At 34.5% G+C, this 16997-nt stretch overlaps 1 protein-coding gene across 3 annotated transcripts in view; it reads right to left on the reverse strand.

The window, feature by feature from the left end:
* PCDH7 (protocadherin 7) overlaps nt 1–16997 on the reverse strand; it is a 285045-nt gene that overhangs the window by 171233 nt on the left and 96815 nt on the right. The gene's annotated exons all lie outside the window — the stretch shown is intronic.

The raw sequence follows: 16997 nt of genomic DNA on the forward strand, positions 1-16997 counted from the left end.
TAAACAGATTTATCTGAGTCCATACAAATACAAGATTTCTCTAACAGGCAAGTTATGATAGAAGGTAACTTGTAAAGTTAAATGCCAGCCTGAATCCTCTAGGAACATTCTCACAGAGCACTGAAGCAAAGGCCCATCTGTTAATGTATTTGTTTATATTTATTTCATTGTTTGGCTTGCTAATGAATCTTTAATGCATTTATCAAATTCAAGATATTTACACAATATGGCCAAAGACATGATAAATGGAGATATTTCAGTAAGCAAGCGGCTGATCCTGCCTACTACAGTTATGCAATATACTTAAGATTTCCTCGGTATACATAAATATTTCCAAACATCCTTACAGAGACACAAGCAGAGAAGAGAAACATGCAGGTCAGAATATTATTGTAAGTTTGAAAACTAATAAGTTTCAAAAACTAACAGATTCTATAGTTATTATTTGATTGGTTTATACTAATCTCAGTTTTGGATTCTTCTAAATTTGTATTGCACAATTAAATGCAGATGTTAGACTACTTAAGAGGAACTACACTTCATAAGGAATTAGTGGATTCAATCACTTCCAGGCTTGAAAAAAGAAAGAGAAATAACTGTGGTGTGGGAAAACTGGTATTCTGGCCACATATGTTAACAGCACAGATAGTTGTGTTTGCTGTCAACCTAATGAAAAATTCTACAATGACATCCAATCAGAGCAGAAGGATTTGTAGTAACTGAGCTAAGAAAATGTCCATTATCATTCCAATGGTTTTCACTGTCCTGGAATACAGACTCCTAAGTCACTTAAGTACTTTCAGACATTTTGCCCGCTATTTGAATTCACTCTCTGCTTATTCAGCGGTAACCGAATCATGGATAGTTTCCTCTTAAAGTTTATGTGCAGTGTTTCAGTACAAAGCCAGTTCTAGGCCATAGCTTTTTTACAGTAAATAAGGACATGCTCTTCAAAGATATCAAGATATTTGTCAATCTTATCCTCCTGAAAGATAAGTTATAATTTTAGGCTAAGCAATGACCTGGCAATTTACAAATGTCAGGACATAAATAAGTACTAGTGAGTTCTGTTTGCTATTTATAACTAACAATATCAAGTAAGGAACAGCACAAGATGTTGTCTAAATCTTTCAGAGCAGCAGGGGTGTTCCAATTCACTTTAATTCATATGCCATAAGAGGGCATCACACTGCATTGCTCTCTCTAGCCAGTTCATAAATAGGCAAGCTTTAGCTCTAGCTGTTGGGTCTGATAGATGGTGGCATCACTGGTTAAAATAAATATCAAAAAATATCTCTTTGTGATCCTAGATTGGGATCATTGACAGAAATGGGACACAGTGACAAGTTTCAGAGAGAGATTCTGATATTATTCATACAAACTTAAAGCAGGGGGTGACTTCACAGAAGTTATGATGGTATAAAAAAGGCATGAGTGAGGTCAAAATCCATCTTCTAAACTGCAAAGAAACTCTGCTTTATTTGACCTCTCATATCTAGCAAGAATCATCTTCCCGATATGTTCTGCTCTGTGCAAACATGCTAATGGGGGACTGAAAGGACAGTTACAAGAGTGGTTTTTTTTTTTTTTTTTTTTTTTTTTTTTTTTTTTTTTTAATGCAGTTCTTAGGAGCTCTGAGGAAATAGAGTCTCCATGTTCACAGGAGTTTTAGGAACTATACAATCACTTTTTCCAAAAGGTCAATAATCTAAATTGTGCAAGGGGTGGATCAGCTTCCATACAAATTACAGGGAAGAACTAAAGGCTACAGGGGATGATTTTTCTCTATAGACTATACTTGACAAGCACACTGTAACCAATAGTGGATTAGACTCACATCTCACGAGTGATTAAAAAGGAGACTATTTCCAGGAGCTAGAAAGACCTTGAACAACCACTGGGAACTATTCGAATTGAGAACTCCTAGTACAGGTCATGCTTATTATTAATAATTATAAAATCTATATCTGCCTGTTCATACAAAAATAGGATAGCATTAACACAAAAAAAACTTGTTCGGTCTGCCAACCTTCATGCTGCTCCAGCTGTTTTACAAGAGTGGGAATCACTGGGGTTTGACATAGATACTATTAGCTTTGCATTTCAATATGACTGTATATTATATTTAAAAAATAAAAAAGGAGGAAAAACACTCTGAGCAATTGAGTTTGAAATTCCTGAAATACATTTGCAGTAGCAAGCTGATACAGTGCTTGCTCTTTCCAGATTGCTCTCCCTTAAAGCCATTGTAAATTGGAAGTAAACCCTTGGCAGCAAAATGCCTTGAGTCTGCAGTAACCAATTCTCCAACATCTGAGAAAGACAGAAATAGGAACACTCAAATTTGAAGGGAGAAAGCACGGTAACAGGTACCTCCTCAGGGTGATGGATCTCTAGTAAGTGAGCAAATGAGTGCCTCCTGCGGGTCTAACAGGCTTGGTTGGTTACTAACCTCAGCTATTGTAATTCTTTGCTATGTAGAATGCATGTTTGTATGAGAATGTCTGTGTGGGTTCCCAAGGTGCAGTGAAGACAGACAGCACTGAGAAATATATGCATTTACTGAAGTATTTAATGTTAGTCCTTCATAAAAATTACTTTACCTTCAGCATATGTAGTACTAGATGTATTTAAAAATGCGTAATAAAAAGAATGCTCAAACACTCTTCCCCAGAATATTTTTTTCCTTTGAGAAGAGTAAGAGCAGCACTAAGCTATTTGTTTTTATCTGCTGCAATTTTACAGTTATTTCTGTGGGTTTTTTGATACTCAGTTCCACTTCCTATTTCATGCACATTTTATGGTAACATTGATTTCTTGCACTACTCTGGAGAAATTTGCATGCACATTCTTTCTCAGAGCTGCAACAGGACGTTTGTTGGTATAGCAGCATCAAAAATGTAACAAAACCCAAGAGAGCAGAAAGCAGGCCTGCACACAGGATGTGAAGGAAAGAATAGGAGAGTGTCCTGTCATCCGTAGAGCTATTGGTCTTGAACCAACCCAGAAGGCCCTTATAGAGCCTACAGAGGACCAGAATATCGTCTATAAAGTTGAATTATGGAAGTTATCTGTTTTTTTGTGGTTGTCATTAAAACCATATTAAAAGTACAAATCATGAAACTAGCAGAATTAACAAGAAATATTTTACAAATTGGTACAAGTGCCTGACATAGAAGTATGGCTTCTAGCACTGTTGTTTCATTTCAATGTAATAATACAAAATCACCATAACATGTATATTGACTCAGTCCTAGTTATAGCAGAGACTTGCATTGATTTCTATACCATATTTTCATTTTAGAAGAAATTTTCCACAGAATACTCTACCATGTTTCTTTTTTTTCTTTCAGATCAATTAAAACATGTTGTTTCAATAAATCATGCTGGTTTGAATGCTTCTAATTTCTATTAAAATGAAAACATTTATTTCAGTATTAGTAGTAATAATAAATATTTTGTTTCACTAAAAAAAACATGCAAAAATTAACACACTTCTGCAAAATACATTAAATATGACAAACTATATTTTTAACAAGAAAGTGTTCCATCTGGAAACTTCTGGAACCACTCCACTCAACGGCATTTCTTTTTCCCACTGTAGATATGCTACCTGTGTCACTGAAAGTAACGTTTATTTATTTATTATAAAAGAATCCATCATAGCCACCTGTAACTTATGTTCCCCCACATCCTCATACGAAATCATGAACAGTGGGCAGGTGAGAAGAGAAACACTGTCCACAGCCATCTCTATTTGAAGACCTTTGCTATTTGCTCATTCAAACACCACAGCAGCTGATTCTTAACAGCATTGATAGTGGGATTCATACTGACTGCATGTGCTCTCAGAGAAACAGTTAACTATAAAGCAAATTATCTTGTCTTTTAAATGTTTGTCAGACACGAGACAAAGCAATGTTTTGAGAAAGACTGAAATACTGTTTCATCCGTCCGGGGAAAACTGTTCCAGAAGTAGGTGATCTGACCAGTATGTAAAACTGGAGTAGATATTTAAGAAATACCAATACCAGGAAAATAGGAATAAACAATATACAATGGGTATATTGTATACAATTGCACCAACAGGTGAAAATCTGAAACTGCTTTGCGGCAAACTTCAGTTGAACTAATGAGATACTGACCTACCTGAAATGCAGGATGAAATCAAGTATTTAAGTGTCAAGGCCTATGCAGACTACAGATCAATCTGAACAGCTTAGATGTCAGGAGACATCAAGAATCTCTTCCACTTGAAGAATATTCCTTCTGGTAGAACTCCTCCTGGTTCATAACTGAATCTAAGGAATTACAGTCTCTGTTCAGTAGCCATGCAATCAGGTACTACCATGCATCATAACAAAATATCTGGCTGCAAGCAAGATCAGTTCACGAACAAATATCTGAAGTTGGGTTTTCAGTCAGATTTCATTGATCATTATGCCCATTAAGAATGATTTTTCTTTCTTTTAATTGATTTTGATAATTATTTTGAAATCAGAAGAAACAACATGAAGAAGACAAGATGTTACTCCATTGCAGGGATAAAACATCCAAGCTGATTTTATGCCTCCCTAGAATAAAGGTTTTGAAATTCAGAGTTATCACTGAAGGGAAGAAAGTACTCCTTAATTTCTGTGACTGAGATGAGAATTTGCAGTTGTGGTTGGATAAACTGCTTGCTCAAAAAAATTGCTACAGTGACAGAAATTTGCTACTATTGACTCCTCTGAAGCAAGGACTATCAGCATTATCTTACTCCAGTGATACCAGTTTTAGAAACGTGTGGTCTCATTATAAAAGGGAAAGTGTTCTCAGAATGCACTAACAGCAATTTTTGGCTATGTCACTTTAGCTCACAGTAACAATTATTTTAGTCAAGATTACTATTGCAGCCATACTGCAAATATTGGTTATAGGCCTTAGGTTCTGTGCCAGTGATCTAAATAATAATGAGGAAACTTGGTTTTTTTCTGCTTGACACAGAGAATAAAATACAAGGCAGGTATATAGGATATGTATCCTCTGTAGGATCAATACGGATAAAGTGACATGTTGAGTGCATACTGCTGTAATCAGGGCTAGTCAGCTATTGTTATTTATTCCTTTGCTGACTCAATGTTTCTGAATGAAACACTGCAATCCTCTCACTCCTTTAATGCTTGGAGAATCACCACAGGAAATGTATAGCAATTAAGGTTAAATAACCTCACACTACCCAACTCACTATACAGCACTACCCACAAGGGATTCTGGAATGTCTCTAAAGTCACTAGCAAGGAAACCTCTCAGTTCAACACCAGACACTCGCAGGACACATGGTATTTGTGAGCAGCAAGAACTAGGCTGCTCCCTAAGGAAAAGTAAGCTTAGAGCAATCACAATGTAGGCTGGGCAACTACCTCACCAGCAGGGCACAGTCCCACTACACCTAAGCCCAGGACACAGAGCAGGATGGTGACAGCAACAAGTCCAATCAACAGCTCAGTAATCATCAGACAAAAGCAAGGTAACAAACCAGGTCCAAGACTGATCCAGGAAATCAAAAAAACTCAGTAACAAGGATGAAGACAGGTACACCAGCCATGTCTGAGCTTAAATGGAGCTACTAGGACCATGGGTAGAGGAGGGCCCAGGTGAGGCTGGTCAGGGCAATTAAGGCCTATTAAAGCCCTCAGAGATCTGACACTTACAATGGACAATGACAGTACAAACAAGTATAGTTTTGAGTCCATTTCAGATGCTTGGTATCTCATTCTAGCACTAATGACTTACATGAATTGGGTCTTGTCAGGTTTGTGTGTAACCAACATGGTCTCCAAAGGTACTGTGCCAATACCGATGTTATTAATAAAAGCAGTAGTTCTCAGTGACCACTCTATAGTTATTCTTTTTGTTTACTTTTCTGTAGAAGACATCCCTAGTCTGCTGAACTGTATCATTCATTTACTGGAGTACAGGTAACAACTGTGAAGCAGCATTCATGAGGATAAAAAATGGCATAAGTGCAGATGTCTTTATCATGGCTAGTTGGCCTCAGTGGAGGGAACACTATTCTCACAGTCTCAGTGCTCTTAGGATGTTGTCAATGTAATTAGTGTTCAAGATTTAGTATCACTGATGATTTTGCCATCTTATTGTATAAAATCTAGGATCCGCTTTTTCACACATCTGATGTGAAACAACAATTCCCTGTACAAACCCAGAACCAGATGTCCCTTAACTTTCACATCCTCAGAAATGACGGCTCACAAGCAATATATTAGGGAATGCAACTTTCCCATATATAAAGACACTTGCTAATACGGCCTATTCTTTCAGCAAAAAGCTTCCACAGTATTTCATCTGAAATAGCATGCAATAAAAGAAGGGCTGTACAAGTGGAGTACAAGAGGTCTTCTGCTGTCTTGAAGCTCAAGAAAAGGCAGCAGATTGGACACTCTTTAGCTTTACTCTTACTGGAATGGGCAGCAAGCGGTAACAGAGAAAGGATGATTTCATTAACACCCTCAAACAGTAGCCTGAAGACTCACAGGAATTATGCACAGCTCTAGCAAATGCCACTACTTAAAAAATCCATCTCTACCACATTAGTTGAATACTCATCTATAATATTCTCTACACAGACATACCCAAAGGAGATCAAGACTTGTGCATGTTTTGTTTTTCTTAACTACCTATGGAATTATTTCAGTTACAGTCTGCTCGATATCTTGGCACCTGTTGTATAGGCAACTGCCCAGAAAGGGTGTCTGAAAACATTTGATTTCACCCTGTGATTTATCTCACACTTTAGGTGCTTGTTTATTAATCAACAATCTCACACCCTGCTGTGTGTTATCATTTTCAAGGAAGCAACAGAGCCATTAGCGTTCAGTGTTTCTTGTTTTGTATCTCACATCTGAGGCAGAATTAACCAACACACCTGAGATTTAATTATATTAAACACCAGCCTATTTCTCTCTTTCATGCAGTTCAGCCTTTCCCTGCGGTTCTACAGCTTCAGGGACAGGGCTGCAAGAATTCAACAAGTACTTCAGCAATATCATCTATACGCTCATATTCACATTTTTAAGTTCCAGTATCAACTGATCTACTTTCTTATGAAAAGATTTTTGTGAGTAAAGTAGATATTGAAAAAAAATATAGGTTAAAGTTTAGAAAAAAGTATTCATCCCAAATACATTTCTGAATTCTCACACTCATTCCTGCTTTCCCCTGTGATTGCAGAATGTGAATAACTTCAAAATATGAATATTCATAACAGACCATTTGTCTCAGGTTCCCATAGCATCATTGAGAATCACTTATATGAAACTAATTATTTCACAAAAATTTAAAACTCAATTTTCTTTTACCTTCATTTGCCCCTTATCCATTGCGAACCCCCCAAATCAAAGACTGGTGTCAGGAGTAGTTCATATTTCTCTTTTAAAAGGCACTTATGTGAAACAATTAAAACTGGCAGATAAAATGCTGACCTTACGCAGTCAGCTACCAGTAAGAACAGCTTATCTACTTCCTTTAATGGAAACAAAAATTATGGAAGCCTCACTGGGTATACTTCTCATCAGCTTGCCTGATTTGTAGACATAGACAGTTGCCTGAGGTGTTCAAATATTCTCTTTTTATAGATATATATCCTCTTTATTAAGTAGCATTTCATACTAAAATGAATTTTTGACGACACAATCATTTTGAAATCAAGTTATTCAATTGGTTTTTTTTTATTTTGCTTATTTTCTCCCACTCTAGTGTCAGTTATTTGCTGATCGCATATAATTTGATACTGTACTTTAAGACAACCTTAACTTCTAATGGCTCCCAGTAAAATGGTCAATAAAAGCAGTCCAAAACAGAAATGAGAAAAAAAGTAGTAATGATGAGGTACTTCAGTGATATTTCAGATTATCAGTATTATATCTCTTGGGAATTTGTCTGTATCTTGATGGTTCATAAAATACCACTAATTACAATGGACAGTGATCTACATATGCTTTTTAGTATATCTACCTGCATGTTTTAAGTAGTTCCAGCAGTATCAGGATAAGATTGAGAATAATCACTAGAAATATCAAAATCTGTCTTTATTTTTTTTTAATAATCATAGCTGTTTTAAAGAAATAGCAGAATCAATGTTGCAAAACAGGAACTAAAGGGCAAGAACAAAAAAAAAAGAAGTTTTGTGTTTATACTGAAGTAAAATTACATGTCATTGCTTTCAGATGCTGATTACCTGATACATGTCTCTAACATTAATAATGCTGGCAGATAAGATATTTTACTGATGGCAATGGCTAACAGATCACCACTCAATGTAGATTTATTCTCACAGTGTCTTCATAATTTTAAATGACAGACTCTGAAGTTTCTTGCTTCTGATCTATTAAGAGTGAGTAACAAATTACCTTCCCATTGCTTTAAATGGAAAAAGACCAGGATTAGGCTATATAGGACTCCTATCTCTGCAGCTCATTTTGATGCATAAGCAAGTTTACTAATATAATCCAAATATTGTGGAGCTAAAGCTCATCTTACTTAGAGGATTAAGAACAATTAAAAGTGTATTATTATATAGTCCCATTCGGTTTCTTCATAAAGGTGTTTTAGCTGCAAGTCACAAATGAACAACCGTCCTGTAAGGGCTTATTCCACAGGTAATTAAGGCTCTTATAGAATGAGTGCTTGTATTTTTCAGGAGGAAGGTTCTGGCTATGAAAAACAGAAGTACTCCGCAGGTTAAAGCGGAAAAGTTTTAGTCAAATCTCTCTCTGCATTCACAGACAAGAGAAACAAGGATAAAAGACATTTTAAAAAGAATCAGAGCAAAAAGAAAGGTTTATACAGGAAAACAAATCCATTTGAAGGACCAAGATGTTTTGAAATCCTATAGAAAGTACTATCAATATGATATATTTTGATTTGTGTTGTATTTACACTGAGCTAGGCTGGTATTTACATTAAGCTGGCCTGACTCAATCAAAAGCTTCCATTATCCTTTAATACTGCTGCATAAGCACAGAGAGCGATCCAAATGCATTCTATCTAATCAGCAGTTACAAAGAGGAAAAAAAACAGCTGAATGAATTGTGGTCACTTGCCATTATTAAGTGTTTTATCATAAACTAAAAGAGGTGTAAATAGCATTTGTTATATAAAAGGTCCTTCTCAATGTCAGCACATTTGAAAATACATATACTACTTAAAGCAACCCTGAAAAAACAATGTATGAAAATACACAATATCGAAATCTATATGGAACTGTAACTTAAAGTTATAACACTTTTTAACTTTGCAAATATTAATTCAGGTAAAATTTCATGGGTGATTTTCATTTATAGTCGCTTTGCATTGATTAAGACATTGAGAATATTATTGTATCTTTTTGAATATATGTAATTTAAGGTGGTAAAACTGACATGTTTCTCCAGAGACAGGTAGGTTATAGCATGGTATTGATATAGCACATATCAATATAGGTACATCACAGTATTGGTAATTAGTTCTTCCTTTTCTAAGTTGTGAAATATCATTTTCCCATTACAGGTCGGAATGAAAAACGGAAATGTCGTAATTTTTTACATAACAACAACCAGAAAATGAAACAAAATGGAAGCACGTCAATTAAAACCTTTTGCTTAGATATTCAAAGTGCCTAATTGTGATGAATGCTGGACTGGCACAAATTAACTAATTCCAGAATGAAAAGTCATTTTGAAATGAAGTATTTCATTTCATTGAAATAAGTAAAACAGGATATTTCATTATTCTCAATTGTAAATTATATAAAAAAGGGGGCATTTCTTGAAGCAGACTCTGGGGAATTGTTCCAGCTTAAATGAATCAGCATTTTTCCATCAGAAATGTAATAAAAATTCTTCTCAATGATATATAGAAAACATCTAAATTACTTTGCCATAAAGATTTCTTTGTTCTTTGGACTTCTCCTATAGTTTTTGTTTGATTTCATACTTGCCACTCTTTATAATTTGTTCTAGTGTAACTAACAACTTACTTTTACTGAAATATCTGGGTCTCTCTGCAGACAAACTATGTGGATCTCAAAACACCATGAGACTTGTAAGTCCTAAGAATATTTGGAGGGGATGAAATCTTGGCTTCACTTGATGTTATAGTAATTTTACTTTCAGTCACCACAGTAGAATCTGGATATCTGCAGTGGTCACTGATTGCTTAGTAAAATCATACACCAGTATTTGATTCTATGTAAAACAATAATAATCTGAGGAAAATAAGGACACAGAAAATACCAACAGATGTATTTTGTATCTTTAGAGGAACTGCTCCAAGTGATTGTTATCATTTTCCTCCAAAAAATGAAAAAGAAATTCAACTTTTTAACTTTAAACATCCTATTTCTAGAAAACCCTTTCTCTTATACTTAGTTTAAAAGAAAATACTTACTGAAATTAAAACATAAGGAATATCAATGAGATTTAGAAAAATGTGGTATGTGCTTTCAGCATAGCTGCTTTATAAATTTTCATAGTCATGGTAATAGCAGTGGTATTTTACAGCCTTTGTTTATTTGCTTTTAATGAACAGTAGCTAAAAAATGAGCCAAATTTTCTTGGCTGCAAGCAAAATCTTTGCTACTTTGGGCTTTTTAACATTCTCTCCAATGGCATTTATCTAGCTGATCACCTTCTGTTCTTTTGGTAGGATACTATTTCTGTATGTTATACATCTGTGGTACTCATAGAAAGTTTACTCTATTTCAAGTACACTCAGATATGTGTCAGAATTGGAGTTGATGAGATAAAACAGTGCCACTGGAGAACATATTCTCCTCTAGCATAGTTCTGAGGCTGACTAATCCTTTGGAATCTCTCTCCACATCTGGAATAATTATTTTCTCACACACTTCATGTAAATTAATTCAGTCTAAACATTTACCTTCATCCTCAACTACTCAAGCACTGTTGAAAAACTTTGAATGCAGCTTTGCTGAAAAATGCAATGAACTAATACCTAGTAAGAAGTATGATTTACTAGAAATATCACCTGAAAAAAATACAAAAGCTATAAAAGCCAAATTAAAACTGCAAACTACCTATTCTTTTTGGAGATAAATATAATATTAACCATTGTTGCAATAAATAAAGCACTACTAAAAATAAGGATAAGATAAATATTAAATGAACACTTGATTTGGATATGTTGTTGTTTTCTAATTAGTTTTCTAATCAGAAAATTTACAGTTCTATGCTTCAGTTCAGGCTTACTGCTTTAAAGCACTTTTGTATGAAGTGACTCACTGTTATTGCCTTGAAAAACAGAATTCTGACTGAGGGTTGTAATATACTTTTCAATGATAAATAATTTATTTGTATCCTTTTTTGCCATAGAATTTACATTACCTATAATTTCTACAGCTCTGCCTCCTATTATAATGAGCCACAAATGATTAGTGTGTTTATAACCCACATCAAAAAGAACTAAAATCATCACACAGGCTTTATACAGCAAATTAGTCTTATCTGTCTTTCACAGGAGATACCAGAATCAAGCTAGTCATATTTTAGCTGAAGTCTGCAACAAACCTGGAAACTTGGATCTACTTTAGGTGACTGTATCTCATGAACAGATTCAAGATGCTTACTCTCAAGCTTTAGCTACTTCCTCACAGTGTATAAAATCAATAAAAAGCTTTGAACACCTTCAGCTGAAGCACTATCCTGGATGCTTTATGAGTGGATCCCAAACTGCACAGGGGTGTGAAGTCCTAGGCATACCTAAGAACATATGTTTTGTTGTGCTTCAGAGCTAAGCAGAGAGATGCACAAATCCTCTGTATTCCTGGACAAATCTGAAAAGTTAGTCATGCATGACCTTGCCTTAATAAGGTATCGTATGGTTTGGGCCATAAATGTCTCTATAGAAACTACTGAAGATGAAGAGATCCTTTATAGAACTTTTCCTTAATTTCATTTGAAAGGACTGAGCCTTCCACCGTAAAAATAAAACAAAATAAAGTTACCTCAAATAAAGTGTAAAATTTCTAAAGCTGTTTTGACCTCAGATAAACTTTTGTTGCTAGCCTTAGGGAGTTCTTAATGTACAGCTGCTTAAGAAGAAGTTGCTATTAATATCCTATGAGGACAGATACCATTCTGTGAGGTTCAAAGGACTTGTTCACTTATCACCTACCATATTAAGTTTTAATTTTATTTTTATGTTGTATATAACCAGTGATAAGCTTGTTGCCGCTAAAGCATCTAAAAATCAATTCAAAAATGCTTTTAAAAAGGTGTGGAGAGACAGAGGTGGGTTATAAATGGAACTGCTGACAGACCTTATCTTTAGTCTTGAATATCTCTTGGTCATGCCTCAACATAGCTCTGAAAATAAAGCTCTAATTCTAATTTCAACTCTGCTGAAAGTTAGCATTCTCTTTTGTTTATTTTTAAAATATTTCTGTATTTTGATGCTTTCTTAACTGAAATAACAAAGGCAAAAAACTCTGTGTGTGTGTGCGTGTGTGTGCATGTGTGTGTGTGTGTGCGCGCGCGCGTGTGTGTGTGTGTGTGTGTGTGTGTGTAGCAGGGAAGGGTTTACCACTTTTAAGTCTATACTTCTGAATCTTTTCTGTGGAAAAAAAATAGCAGAAAGGGTGAAAGGTATGAATATATTTGCCAAGTTAATGAACTTTCCAAATAGCAACTTAGAAAATCTATTTGTTCTTACCTTCCTGAAGCCCTTTCCTCATGTTAAAACATTGAAAATTTCACAAATTCACTACTGGTTCATAACCTACCTCTGTTTTCTTGCTACTTGCACAAAACTACAAAAATGAAGGACTTCTCTGATTGTTATTCTACAGTTTCTAACTTAATTCATATTTGACAGAGAAATCATGGTGATTTAAAAAAAAATCCAAAGTTTTAGACTGCAGTCAAGTTACAAGCTGTCATTATATGAAAAGCTTTTAATTAAAATTATAAATCTCTACAAAATAATCTGCAAAATCTCCATGGAGTTTGCTGAGAGGCCATTTTTCTTGGTACTACCTATTGCTATACCAACGAATTATGAGAATAATCATGCCGAGTCTGCCACTTAAAAACCTCCCCCAGAAACAAACTAAATAGCAAAAGCATACGGAATGTATTCAGACACCATCAGATGGTCACTGGAACCCTTCATCTCACCAGCACACCCAGCTGCCCAGGACCAAACGCACTACGCTTCCTAGGTCTGAACACAGAAGACCAGAAGTACAGAGAGAGCTCTGATTCTTCTTTGTACATTTGTACAAAGAAGCCTGATATATCAACACTGAAAAAAGACAAACAGCATGACTTGTCAGGACTATGCCTTTATGAAGGACAGTTACCTCTGTAGTTTCTTCCTAAATTATGTGGCTCTGTTGCCCTTTTGAATTCTAAGACAACTGACATTTCTATGTCTCATCCAAAGTTCTCTGATTTAGATGTCGGAAAGCCTCCACATGAGATGCAAAGATGGCATATAGATAAATTCAGATTTTTTTAGGTTTTTTCAGATTTTTTTAGAAGAAGGAATTTAATTTGCGTAATTAAGTGACTAAATACTAAACAAACTCATAAACATATATTAAGACTTCATATATAAACAGTTTACACAAATTATATATAATGGGTATTTAAATAAAAGGTTAAATCAGTGACACAGAATCTAATTGGTCAGTAGATAGCTTGTAAACATGATGAAACAATTTTCTACTGATAAAGTGTGTTTTCTATATGACACAGTATTAAGACCCTTAATGTGCTTGAATTATCTAACATTAATTTATAAAATTTATATTTATAAAATGTAGATTTAAAATAAAATCTTGTCATAGTGTATATAAATAACAGAATTTGAAAACTGAACTACTAGCAAAAATATGAAAAAAACCCTAATTAAATATAGGTTTATTCTGAATACGAGGAATATAGCATTGATATTTTTAAGCTATTTTCCATCATGGTTCAAGTGGACTCTTGATCGAATTAATTACAGCCTGGAAAGATAAGTTCTGGATAAGTGGGCTGTATAAGTAACTGAATTATAGCAGCCATTAATATGAACAATTAAATGGGTAGTTATACTAACAACCATAAAAGTCCAACTGACATAAATTACACTCTCTTAGGTGATCCATAAATGCTATTGGTAGCAATGCAATTACTTTCCTGGATGATATAACAATTAGTGAACATATTAATGGGTTGATAAAGCTTATTATCTATGCTTCTTGATTAGCATATGGATATGTTAGATATACACATCTGTCTATATTATTTTGTCAACTAATTGTACTGTTTTCATTTTCAGTGGAAATGCATCATAAAAAACTGATGTAACAGAGTGAAAAATCAAGCCTGGCATGGATTGCAAATGGTTTCCTCAGAGTGATGCTTAAATAGAATATTAGCAAGAGACTACACAGGGTTTGTTTTCTTCCATTGTGTTTTTGCTTGTGCCCCAGAGATGGAATTTTTTTTCCTGATTCCAACAGTGTTAACAAGCATTAACCATTTCCTAAACCATATGAATAGCTGAGTAGGGAGGGTCCTCTGTTTCCTCTAAGGACTGCTGAAGAATGGATTTGTTAAGGTACACATTCCCTAAAGCTATACCTAAGTCTGGTAAACTAAATGAGAAACACAGGGGCTTCTAGGTGCTAATCCATGAGGATTATTTCATTATCTTACAGAAAAATGGAAAAGGTTGCAGAACATGGAAAAATACATCATTTGCTTCTCCAATAGAAACAAGAAAGCAAACTCTATAACTTCCTTACGGTAAGACATGAAAATATTGAAGATTTTGCTGTTTTTTTCCTGATGTCCATAAATTGTTAGCTCACACTTCTTTACTCTATTTATAGTTCTACAATAAATTTGTGCTTAAAGACTATCAATTTTTTTTTTAATTGTTGGTTGAGTAATAGCATTCAGACCTATCCTGTTGTGGCACAAAAGACAAATAACATAAAAACACATTTTTTGTGATTCCTTAGGCAAAATATCAGTAAAACAGTTCACACCAGGTAATTGGTTGAGAATTTCTCTTGTAGTAATCTTTGAGAAATGTTTTTCCATTATTTCCTGAATTAACTTCCTATGAAATATGGAACTATGTTAAATTGTCTGTGTGTGTCAGAACTCTACAGGAAGAGAGGCAGAGGTCTATTACTTCTGATTCTTACCTCTGCAAGATCCACTTGTTTCAGTGGGATACACAGCACAGGATTATTGGTGGATTGGGACTAGACAACTAAAATGTGAGAGCTGCAATAAAGACACCACTTTTTAAACCAACAACTCACTCTTAATGTGATCTTAATTGTAAGAATCTTGAGAATATAACACAAGTAAACTGAGAAGCTGATAATGATTTATGATGGTCAGGCACCTCTTATTCCCAGTATTAAGCTCATAAGAAACTATCTAAAGATTACTGCAGAATTTAAGACTCTAATATGATTTGGTCCATTATTCAAAATAGGATTTAAACTTTTCAGAAGGTTTGGCATTAACACAGCAGCAATAGTACATACTTGTGTAAAAATATACTTAAAAATCTGCAGTTACTGAAAGAAATTTATTTGTACACCATTTGTTTTCCCTTGTATTTACACACTCACATGGGTAAAAGCAGATGAACTATATCTGTTGAGTCAGGGCAGGCATATAAAGACATCATACTAATACTGTACCATACTATACTTCACTATACCTTCATACTATTTTTTTGGCATTAATTTGGCTTAATTCATTTAATTTGGCGTTTACATTGGAAAAATCATTCTTACCTTTTTAAAACTAGAAAGTTGGGCCTTTATGCCATTTGTGAAAAAATACTCCAAAAAGCAGATCCATAAAAGATTAACAGATTTGCATCCATTCAGTAAAATATTGTTTTGACTATAATTGACATTGACTGTCTTCAGAAAACTAAACTTAAAATGCATTGTCCTTACAGGTTTAATCTCAAGGATATTTCTCTGGAGAACTGTTTTTTGTTTTCTTGGAATGCTATAATTTGAGAAAATATATTGGTATTCAGATGAAAAAAAAAATCCAATTTTTATTAAGCCTTCCTAAACAGTCTTCACAAGCCAAAATAGTCAAAGTGAAGATGAATAAAAGAAAAAGAAAGAAGAATAAAAAAGACAAAAAATGAAGAGTGAGAAAGGAATCAAATTAGAATTCTCTGAATATTAATATCATTATTATTATAATTTCATCTACAGCATACAGATATCACTGTAATAAGAACCCCAAAAGAATCACAGAGAGGAGGCATCCAAAAAGAGTCTGTGTCAACACATTAGATGTTATCTCAACCAAAACTGCCTTTTGCTTTCATCTTCAAGAGCACATTAGCACACTGTGTTGAGTAAATAGAGACTGTTGATCATAAATCTCTGAAGCTTGTGGAACATATTTATCAAGTCAATCAGGTTACAGTTTGGCTTCATACAGGAAACAGAAGTCAGCTATCAACAGCATCACAAATCTAGTACACTTCTATGATAAATGGGATGCCAAATTTTGCACACAGACATGAATGCAAGAAATTGTGTTCTGCGGACTTCTACATATATAGCTGAGCACAAACATAGCTGATTTTACTGTGCATCTAAGAAGGTAATTGGAAGACAAGAGGCAGCAAAAAAGATTTCTGAGAAACTGATTCTCATACAAAGGTCAATTTTTTTCTCAGTTATCCACTTGAAAACTGTCTCTAGCCTCTGTCAGTGGTGAAAAAAATTTCAGAATGGAAAATCTGGACATATATTTTTATTTCAGTTCATCATTCTCAAGAGACATTTGAATCAGTTGTGCTACATTCTAATCTACCTCACCTGAGCTACTACACTCTAAATTATTTAAGGAGAGAAGTTGCTGTCAGAGGAATAATTATTTGCCAGGTATTCCTGCTGTAAATAATAGAAGTGAAGTTGCAATCACCTATCCCTTCAACTGATATTGACTTGCAAA

Source organism: Dromaius novaehollandiae, chromosome 4, assembly GCF_036370855.1.
Source record: "Dromaius novaehollandiae isolate bDroNov1 chromosome 4, bDroNov1.hap1, whole genome shotgun sequence".
Classification (NCBI taxonomy): Eukaryota; Metazoa; Chordata; class Aves; order Casuariiformes; family Dromaiidae; genus Dromaius; species Dromaius novaehollandiae.